This window comes from Manis javanica, chromosome 5 (assembly GCF_040802235.1).
Source record: "Manis javanica isolate MJ-LG chromosome 5, MJ_LKY, whole genome shotgun sequence".
NCBI lineage: Eukaryota > Metazoa > Chordata > Mammalia > Pholidota > Manidae > Manis > Manis javanica.
The window spans coordinates 54,187,875-54,199,194 of NC_133160.1; positions in this window are offsets into that span (position 1 = coordinate 54,187,875).

Genomic DNA, 11,320 nt, shown 5'->3' on the forward strand with positions numbered 1-11,320 from the left:
CTGATTCCTGTGGGTCAGGTACATTATGAACATCCTCACTTTACAGATATGCAAACTGAGGCAGTGAGAGGTTAAATAACTTACACAGTCACATAAGTATTGAGTAGAGAAGAGCCAGGATTTCTAGTCTGGCAGTATAGCTCCAAGGCCATGCTCCAAACCACTAATCCCCAGTAGCTTTCACTGTTTGAAGGGCTGTGTAAACTTAACAAATTGACCTGCTGTGTCATGTAATTCACCATCAAGACCAAAAAAGGCTCTTCAGGGCTCCACTGAATAAAAGGGTTGTTGGAAGTTTTCTTTTGGTCATTGAGAAACTGTGCTTTTTATGTATGTGTGTTAAAGTAGAGAATATAGTAATTCCATAAAGCTCTGCTTAGTTGTCTGGCATCATGGATATTTACAGACAAATCAAGCCCCCATTTGGCCTAAGTTCTGTAATTGACAAGTTCAGGGATGCGAATAATACATTTCTATCCTGCCCTACCAGTCATCCTTTACTTGGGCTGTGGGGCACTTCCTGACCCAAGTTGCAGGCATCTTACCTAAATACCTCCAAGTCCTCATGGAGGTTCAGGTCAAGATAAGTCCAGTTTTATCTTTCTAGATTTCACCTTGACTGAGAGTATATTAGGTGCTATGCCCCCAGCAAAGAGGAACTCCCCTTTCCCAAGGCATAGAAGGTTTTCAGAGCCCGACTGACAGAGAGCACCTCTGCAGAAAAGCACATTTCCTCCCAACTCTGTATGTGCTTGCTGAGGGGGTTTGGGGGCTTGAATCACCATCAGTCCCCTCTAGACTTATCAGCCGTCGCAGTCTGCTGCCTGAGTGAAGCTGGATGTGCAGCGCTTCCTCTCCTCTTTCTGGCCTCTTCCCACGCTCTCTCTGCACAGCCAGTAGCTGGATGGGAAGGGACTTAAATCACAAGCTGCCTCTGTCCCAAGACAGAGAAACTGGGCAAAGGGGAGGTAATTAATGTGGGCAAAGTTGAGATCTTGCATCTTTGGGAGACTTCTCTTTGGGTCAGAAAGAAGAGAGGGTGAGGTTCAAGAAACTCATGCTCTGAAAGTCATATTACTCAATCTTTTGCACATTTGCTCTGCTTCTGAATCTGCCCAGTGGAACTGATAAAATGAGAGCCTGGGCACAATAATACTGTGCAGGATTTAATAGTCCTGGCACTTTACCCACACTAATCACAAATTCATTGTCATCATTAATTAGGCTTTCATTTCCACTGAGTTTCAAAACCCATTATTCTTTTAGTTCATCAGTCATTTAACAGTATTTATTGATTGCCTACTGTGAATATACCCTTGAATGAGACTACTACTTTTTCAGTATATTGTCTTGCCCCCTATCTATGGTAAACTGTCTCTGCATCATGATGATTTTTCCTAAATATGTCTAAAATGCTAATGTGTCTTTTATTGTGGCATTTGCCAAAATCTATTTAATAAGTAAAATAAAGATACAAGAGAACTAAGGTAAGATATAATCAACCTTGTGACATTGTATATGATGTTAAATATTTGTTTTACACTTCATTATTTAAAGTTTCCTGGGACTGGGAAATATTTATGCTAAATATTTATAGTAGACACTTAAGAGACATAAAAAAATCTCAAATTAATAAACACTTCTGTAGTGTCCTCTATCTGCAAAATACCATTCCAGGTTCTGCATACACACGAATGTGCCTCGCTCCTCACAAAATTCATTATCTAGCAAAGAAACTTGCAGGTTAGTTTTGTATGAACTAATTTGAACCTATTAATAATAGTGTTGTTATTAAGACACTTATGGCATGGAAAATTAAGGATATTATTATACAACAATAAGAAGTAAAACAAAAATAGTGGGAAACAAAAGGGAGCAAAGGTGCAATCTACTTCACTGTGGCATCTGCCATCTCCTGACTCTTGTTTTGGCTGATGTGGGTGGTTGACGTGTCAGCTCCCTTCTCTCACTTCATTTGCTGCTGGTGTCTTTAAACCAGCTCAAGACCCATTTGAAGAGAACAGAAAGTCCTCACTGTTCCAATCCTACAAATGATATGGTAGTTTGTTTTCTTTTTAATGACCCAGAAAAGGTAGAAGATCTTTAGTAGTCCCTGGTGATGCTGTGGCATTCCCTTTAGCTAGTTTCTCAAAGGGTAGAAAAGGAGTTGGATCACACATCTAAAGTTGTGCTAAGGTTACTTCAGAGGCATACCTAGGTGTGAGCCACAACCAGCTACTTGGAACTGCAATTCTTATTCATTAAAGCAAGATCTGGAAATCAAACCCTTTTGATGACACTTGATGGAAAGTCAGTTCACCCAAGGAAACCCAGGAAGAGAAGAAACCAGTTATTCTTGAATTAATAAAGTGGAAAAGAGTCTACAAGCTTCCAGAGAGCATAGATTGAAGGTCCTAAGCATCGAGTATGCACCACAGTCTGTATGAATGATTGGAACAATCATGGACAAGTAGGCAGAAAATAATATTATTTTGAATATACCATGAAATAACTTTGATTTCAATATTTGAGAGGGCCAGATAATGTGAACAGGAAGCTGATGTATTTCAGGATATTTAGTTATTGCAAAGTCCACATTTGAATTAATATTCTCACCTAAGACTCACTGTATATATGGACTCAGGTGCATTTTGCTTACAGTACTTAAAAGCTGGTTAAAAATTATGTTGTCAAGTAGAGGGGAAATTCTATACAGTTAAAATGTCTATTTTAGGACCTGGTTCTATCACAACAGAAGCATATGTGAATTCTTTGAGTATGGTAGAAATACAATTATAACCCAGAACTCTATATTTTCATTCTCAAAGAAAAATATCCTGAGCTCTGCAAGTTGAAAAAATTTGTATAGTTCCATGCATCAGAGCCTCAGTTACACAGCTGTGGCAGGTTACCCCTTAGTTCTCTGGAGATGTTCAAGTATAGCTTTTGCTATACAAACGTTCTTGCCACAGAGACTGCAATTACCTTGCATTTTGAGATTTATGGCATATGGCTCAGTTTTAAGAAATACAATAAACAATTTTCAAATGTTTTAAATATTTGTTATTGCACATGCAATCTGTAACCATGGCACCTCAGGCTTAATCAAATTACAGCTCCAATTCATTTGTTCTGGATGGGGCTTTTGTGTCTTGGTATCTTAGCGCATAGACTAGGGTGTGAAATTCTGGAAACTCATAGTAGAATATCTCTAGTTTGCTTTGTGCCTGGAGTCAAGTTTCAATTTCCTTTATTTATATTATCCATGCATTTCTTCTTGACTCATTTTATATTTTTGTCCTTTTAAATTATAGTGTTATAGATAAAGATAAGCCAGAGGCCAGATTCTTTACTTCCTTGCCTATCAGGCCAGCTTTTCCATTCTGTGGAAAAGCATAATATTCCATTGCTCCTGGTCCTACAAAGAATTTGATATAGCCTTTGTCTTTGGGGGCCTCATTGCTCGTGTCTGCTGAACTTTAGAAACATCCGGTGGAGGCACAGTGAACATAATGTGCTCTTCCAGGTGAGACCCATCTTCTAGCTGGCTGATCCATATAAAACTGATGTTAGACTCTTTATGACCTTAAAACAGAATCAAAATGGTCTTTTCATAATCTCTATTTAGAAATATAGTTTGGACCTTATATAGATATATATAATATTCTCATGGCCTAAAAAACACAATTTTGACAAGAGTCCTGACTCCTCCTTCCCTCCTCCTCCCCCATCTAAAGTTATATGAAAAGTATAGAGGCTACATATTCATTTTTAAGTTTTCCAGCCCAAAGCATTCACATCTGTGTTTCAGGAGTGTTGGGCAAAGATAGGTCTGAGAGATATTGTCCTCATCACTTTGAGGTTATGAATATTATATATAGGTTATAGATAAAGTCATAAGGGCAGATAATGTTCATGCATCATTGCCACATATATTTCACTGCGTTTTCTATTGCATGGAATTAAATTTAAGGTTTACTTACTATAAATAAGGAAATGATAAGAGCTAACATTTACATGGCATTTCCTAAACATTAATTAATTCAACAGCAAAATAAATATTATACCTTGTGACGGAAAGCTGCCTATATTTTATAACTAAATTATTTATTACTTGAGAAATGTTTTATTAAATGGTGACTAGAAAGCAGGATAAAAAAAAAAAAGGCTGTATCCCAAAGTCTTCTTTTCTTTAATGTTTGTATTGATGTAATTCGATGGCCTAGTTGTTCATAGGGAATATACCTGTTAGTTTAACTTACTATAGAGTTAGTCACACAGCTTAGGCACATAATAACCAGCTCACAAATACCTGTTTAAATAAATTGAAAATTGCAACTAGTCATGAAAAATATAAAGCATTAGTTAGAAGCGAATTAGGAATTCAGATCTGAAACCAATTATTTGCTAAGGATAAATGGTAAATGAATTTCTTTCTTACTGCTGCTGTAACAAATTATCACAAATTCTGCAACTTAAAACAATATGAAGTTAACATCTTATAATTCTAGAGATCAGAAGTTGAAAATGGGTCACACTGGTATAAAATCAAGGAATCTACAGCACTGCATTCTTTTCTGGAGGTTCTAAGGGGAAAAAGTGTTTTGTTTTGTTTTGTTTTTGCCTTTTCTGGCTTCTGAGGCTAGAGGGATTCCTTGGCTCTCGGCCCCTTCCATCTGCAGAGTCAGCAGTGGTCACTGAAGCTTTGTCCAGTCGTGTCACTTTAATACTGAAACTCTTCTGCCTTCCTCTTCCACATTTAAGGACTCTTGTGATTATATTGGGTCCATCTGGATGATCCAGAATTATCTTCCCATTTTAAAGCCAGCTGATGAGCAACATAATTCCACATGTAATCATAATTCCACTTTGCCATGTAAACTAAAATGTTCTAAGATTAGGAGATATACATCTTGGAGGGGTGTGGGGTGATTTATTCTGCCTGTCCCAGTAAGGTGATAATGGTACAGTCATATAGGACTAGCTTTAACTCGACAGCTGTGAGGATCATCTTCATACAAGCCTCACCTCATGCTTCTGGAGTCTTTCCTATAATACATTTGGGGAGAATTAACCAAGTCAGAAACCTGAGCATCATTCTCAAAAAGACTCTGTTTCCCACCAACTATGCAGATCTGTTAAGATCTGTTAATTTTGCCTCTTAAATTTATCTCTCCTTAGCTCAGATTCCCATCATCTTTCACCTGGATGATTGCATTTATCTCCCAGTGAGTGTTCATATTCAACTCTAAAGTTAGTCCATCTCTATTTCCCATTCTAGCATCAGGGTGAGCTTTCTAAAACACAAATATGTTTGTCATTCTCCTTTCATAATCATTTAATGTCTCCACCTCTCTCATTGCAGTAATTCTCACCTGGGCTGGGAGAATCAGAACCTTTTTGAAAGACGTTTGAATTATACACATTCACACTTGCGTGCCTCAAGATTCTAAGGTGCTGCTTTATGGATCATGTCCTCTGCCTCCCACTGACCAACCATTTGAAATAATTGTGTAGTATCTGGCACACTGAATAAACACAACTATGGGATACAGAGTAATTATTTTATCCCCCATGATCCCTTAAAACTTTGCTTTGTATGGCTAGTTTTTTCTCTGTTCTAGATGGAGAAACTCCAGCAGTCTATTGACTCTTAAAATTAATCTCAGGTAATACACAGTCATAGGATCATCAAATGAATTACCCAAAACTGAACCCAAGCATGACCCTCCAAACCCTCTCTTCTCACCACCTATGTGAAGTGTGTCCATCCAGAACTATCAATTCTGCCTCTCAGACATCTCTTAAATTTGTCTAGTTCTACATTACAGACAAAGCCTCCAATTTCACTCAGGTTACAGCTATTCCCCTTTTCCAAAGGCCAACAGGTACAAAGCTTGCAATTGGGGAAGAGTGCGCCGTACTTTTTGTACTGGCTCCTCTTTCCTCAGTCGGTGGACTGTGGTGTCTGATCCTCTTTACTCATAGCGGAGGAAGAGTCACGTGAGCTGGAAATCTTTTACTTTACTGGTACATAGAAAACCTGATTTCGCAGTCTCACGACTGGACTGAAACTTTCTTTTTCTTGGGTGGTAAGGTTGAGTCTTCTGAGAACTCTTGGCACTGGCGAGCTCTGACTTGCCTTTCCCATTACGTAAGTGGTGTCTCTTCTCTGATTCTAGGAGTGCTGTGACATTTTTAGTGTCACTGTGCTGAGGCTTGTTTTCCTTGATGGTGACCTTCTGATAAGGGAAATTACATGTGGCCCACACCCAGTCATGGGAATGGCTCCTGCATACTTCGTGTCAACCTAGTGTGGCAGTCCAGGCAACTGAAATTTCCTGCCTGTCCCTCTCTCCTGGCTGGAGCAGCTCTCCAGCTCCACTCTGCTTTTTGGATTTTTCATGCAGGAGTCAGAATCCAAAGCGCTGCAAAACCACCACAACGAGGGCACCTCTCAGGCTCTCTGATGGAGCTCTCACCTTAGGTTTGAGTGAGGGGTGGATGAAGCCTTTCTCAGAGCAGACCCACTCACAGGTAGCTCTCTGGAGTTCCCATGACTTCTCTCCCTAACTCCTCCATCAGCTCTATAATAATTCACATGAGTGAGAGAGGTTTAGGAGTATCTCATAAGTACTTTTATTATTTTACTTCACGGGATGGTTAATTTTTATGTGCCAACATGACTGGGCCAGAGGTATCCAGATATTTTGTCAGATATTTTTCTGAGTAGTTCTGTGAGGGTGGTTTTTGGATGCAATTAACATTTTAATTGGTAGATTGAATAAAACAGATTGCCCTCCCTAATGTGGGTGGGCCTCATGTAATCAACTAAAGGCCTGAATAGACCTGAAAACATTCATTTTGCTTTCCAATACTCATTGCTTTATATTCTCAGCCAAATTTCCATTTAAACAGACTGCTGCACACCTCACATGTAATGAGAAATGTTATCGATACAAGTATGTTGTTTGCGTGTATAGTGTGGGGATGAGGAATCCTCAATACGTAGCTACTAGCCATGTGTGGCTATTTAAGTCAAAAAGTAAAACAGAGTGAAAATTGGAGTTCCTCAGTGGTACTAGTCACATTTCAAGTACTCAATAGCTGCAAATGTTTGTGGCTACCTCATTGTATAGCACACATATAAAATGTTGCCTCATGCAGAAAATTCTGTACTTCTACTCTAGCACTTCTTTATTATCACATTAAATTTTTAGTGTTCATGCCTTTTTTCTGGGTTCTGAATTTAAAGACAGACTGTTGCTGATATCTATGTACAGCACCAACCATAGGACATGGCATGAAGAAGTCATCCAATTGCATTTTTAAATGACTTAGTGGCAAATATCCTCATTTGTTTAAGACCTACTGTGTTCATCTACTCCTGGATCAACTTAGAATATATTATTAATATAATTACTTGTAAGGTCTATGATTATTATAAAATTTAATTCATGACCTAGTGTTATGGGCTGATTGTGTCTCCCCAAAATTTATATATTGAAGCTCAAACCCCTGGAATATGACTGTATGTGGACATAGGGCCTTTAAAGAAGTAAGTAAGTTAAAATGACCTATCTGGTGGGCCCTAATCCAGTGTTACTGGTGTTCCTATAGGAAGGGGACATCTGGACACTCACAGAGACACGACGGTTATACACACATGGAGACAAGGACAAGTGAGGCCCAGTGAGAAAGTGGTCATCTGAAAACCAAGGAGGGAGTATCAGAAGAAGCAACCCTGCTGACATGTGGGATGTCTAGGCCCCCAGACCTGGGAGAAAATGAATTTGTGTTGTTCAAGCCATGCCATCTATGATATTGTGTTATGGCATCCCTAGCAAATGAATATACCTAAAAAGACACTTGACACATTCAGGCACTTTTTCAAGGTATTAGTAGGTATTCTTAGGCTAGAATGATTTTAGGAATTTGGCAGGAGGCCAAATTCAAATCCAACTGATCAGCTCCTATTTATGTGTTGATTGGTCCCAAATTTTTCTTGCTCAAGCTTGGGAGTACTTGATGAATACTCCCTGTTTTCTAATCTTATTCTTTTGATGGATGGCAGCTTTGGGATCTTTTTTGATAGACTCTTGTCACCATGAGAGCATCTGCAGTTTTCCTTTAGTACTTGTCTCCAGCTTTAGATTATCTCATGCAGTGATCTGATGCTGACCTAGAATGCCTGCCTCCACTTCCTTTAGTTCCCATGGAATAACAGCCGGGTCAAAGTAGAGTACAGGACAGACAAAGTTTTCCAGAGCACATTACCAAGAGGCCAGAGTCAGATATATTTTTATGTACCCTCAGAAATGAAATGTGAAAAACCCAGAGGGGCCAAGCTAACAAGTCAAACAATGAAACATGGAATAATAAAGCAGAAAATGATAAAGTCCTACACAAAAAGATGACAATATTTCAGAAAGATCCAAGGAATGAGCAGTTGGAATTTATTTATTTCAGCTCTATTGAGATATAAATGACATATAGCACATGCATTATATGTGCTATAGCTTAAGGTGTACAGTGTAGTAATTTTTGATATGTGGATATCACAAAATGATTATTATGCTAAGGCTAAATAACATACCCATTACCTCACATAGTTACATTTTTTTGTGTAGGGTAGGATCTTTAAAATCTACTCAATTAGTAACTTTCAAATATATGGTATCATATTGCTAAATATAGTCATCATGCTACATTATATGCCTAGGACTTATTCATCCAATAACTTGTAAGTCATAACTTACAGTTTGTACCCTTTGATCATATTCACCCATTTCTGCCACCCACCCCCCAATCTGCCTCTGGCAACTACCAATCTGTTCTTTGTTTCTGTGAGATTTTTCTAGATTCCTCATATAAGAGAGATCATATGGTATTTGTTTTTCTCTATCTGACTTAATTTAGAATAATGCCCTCAAAGTTCATCCTTGTCACAAATGAAAGGATTTCCTTCTTTTCTTATAGCTGAATAATATTCCATTTATATATATATATAGACCTCACTTTCTTTATCTATTCATCTGCTCATGGGCACTTATTGTTGTAACCATATCTCAGTTACTGTAAATAATGCATGGCAGCTGGGATTCTAGCCTGCCTGGGATTCCTGGCTTAGTTCCTTTAGGACCATGAAGAGATTAAGTGTTGAAACAAATCTTGACGCTGAATTTAGATCTCTCTTTCCTGAACCAAGCTGACTCAATATCTATATAGCTTAAGTGTATAATGCACTAGATTTGAGCAGTTATATTCTTCCTATAGATACAACTGATTTCAGTGATGCTGTGTTTTCTATTTGTTCTTCTAGAATTTATAGTGAGAAAGTACTAGGATCTCTCTAAAATTGTGGTCCCCACCACTCCCTAATGCCTGATGCAGAAACCACCACTGTTAGAAAGAGCTCTGTGGCTATCTAATTCAGTTGAGTATGGCAGAGCTTCTTAAAGTCCCAGATATTAGTTACAACAGTTTTCTGTCTTAGGCCATCTTTTTTGGGACACAGACCTGAACTCTGGGATTTCAGTATAAAGAGATACATTAATTACAAAAGGTACATTACTCTGCGGGCTTGTTATTCTGTGACTCTGCATGAGTCACATGTAGAATTACATGAATTCTTTGATTCTACATGAACCACTGTCTTCTATTGCTCCAGGGAGGAGAAATCCTGTTGAGGAGTCTGGCATGAACACCAAAAGTTTGTCCTAAAATTTATGTTTGTTGTCTTCTCCTATATCTGGTAGCCACCAAATCCCCATACTAAAAACTGCCCCCTTTGCATTCTTTACCAATGGAAGAATGTAAGACTGAGTGAGATGTATGTTTATATATGTATATGTAAATGCATGCAGATTTATTTTTATAAGCATTTGTCATAAAACACATATTTAACATTCTTTATGTTTTAGCTAACAGACCAAAAAAAAAAAGTTTATGGGCTGCAGACTCAAACTCATGTAAAGAGGGAGATAGTTGCATTGTACCTGAGTTCATTTTTTCATTTTATCCTGAAAGGGACTTTATAAACAGATAGTAATATCTTAAAATTTTCCAGACCCAAGATCACTATAAAAAAGGCTGGCCGCTATTGAAGTTCTCTGTGAATTAGCCAAACAAAGGTAAATTCTCACTCACAAATGCTGCTGCAAAGGTTCCTAGTCAGAAGGCTTTACTCTAAGTGGCTACTGAAGGATCTGTGTCCTCCTATTATGTGACTTAACTCTCTCTGAGACTTCCACTTCCTGATGCAGAGACTGGGAACTGAGCGGGTTTGGAAAATTAATTGGAATATTTAAGGAGCCGGGCCTTATCCTGGGTCATTTTCCATTGGGTGATGTCAATCACATGGCCAGACTAACTGTGAGAGGGACTGGGAAGCAGAGAGGTGTGCACTGACACAGATGAGCTCCAGTCGTTCCCAGCCCCGTCTCACAGTTGGTAGGTAGATCTCCAGAGACTTTAAAACCTACATTTGAAAACATGGTTGGTAAAATCACTTTGAAATCTTATAGATGATTTAGGATAATACAAGAATATTCCCAAGCTTATTTATAGGACTTAAAAAATCAATTTATAGATTATAAGATACCTCACAATTTTTCTAGGGTAATAATAATAAAAAAATGTGACCTTGACTGACAGAAAATCTCTAAGGGGCCCCACTTTTGAAGATAGCTTTTAATCATTAACTCAATGATTGTGCTTTTAATAAAATGCAGGTTAAATAAAGAAGAGAAATGAGTACAAGAATATATTTATTGGAACTCAAGGTAATTTTTATATTGCCATAAATTTCCTGGTAAGAAGTTCAAGGAAGTTGTATGCACAAAGCTTCTTATTTGTTATATTAATATTAATATATATTAATGTAGGACAACTTCTCTGCATTGCCACGAACAACTGCAATATGAGCTCCCTCTGAGCACACCATTGACTGGACCTCAATTCTGAAACTACATTTCATGCTCTAAATAGTGCCCTTATTTTCCCAGTGACTGTAAACTTTTAATTATTGTAGTTGTTAGCAGTAATTTAGAGAAGCCTACTATAGTTTACATACCCAGGAACTTATAAATTGTTAAGATTTATAGCAAGTAAAGTATATCATATCTGCTTTACTAGGTATTTGTGGCCTACTAGAAGTTACTAGGGTTTTAATCTTGACGTAATCATTTTGCTGTGTGATCCTGAGCAAATTATTCCAATTCTGTGAGCTCTAATTTCTGCATCCATAAAGTGAGGATGAAAATGTCTTCCTTTACCAGGGAGGTTTATATGAGAAAATACATCTGAAGTACTTAATACA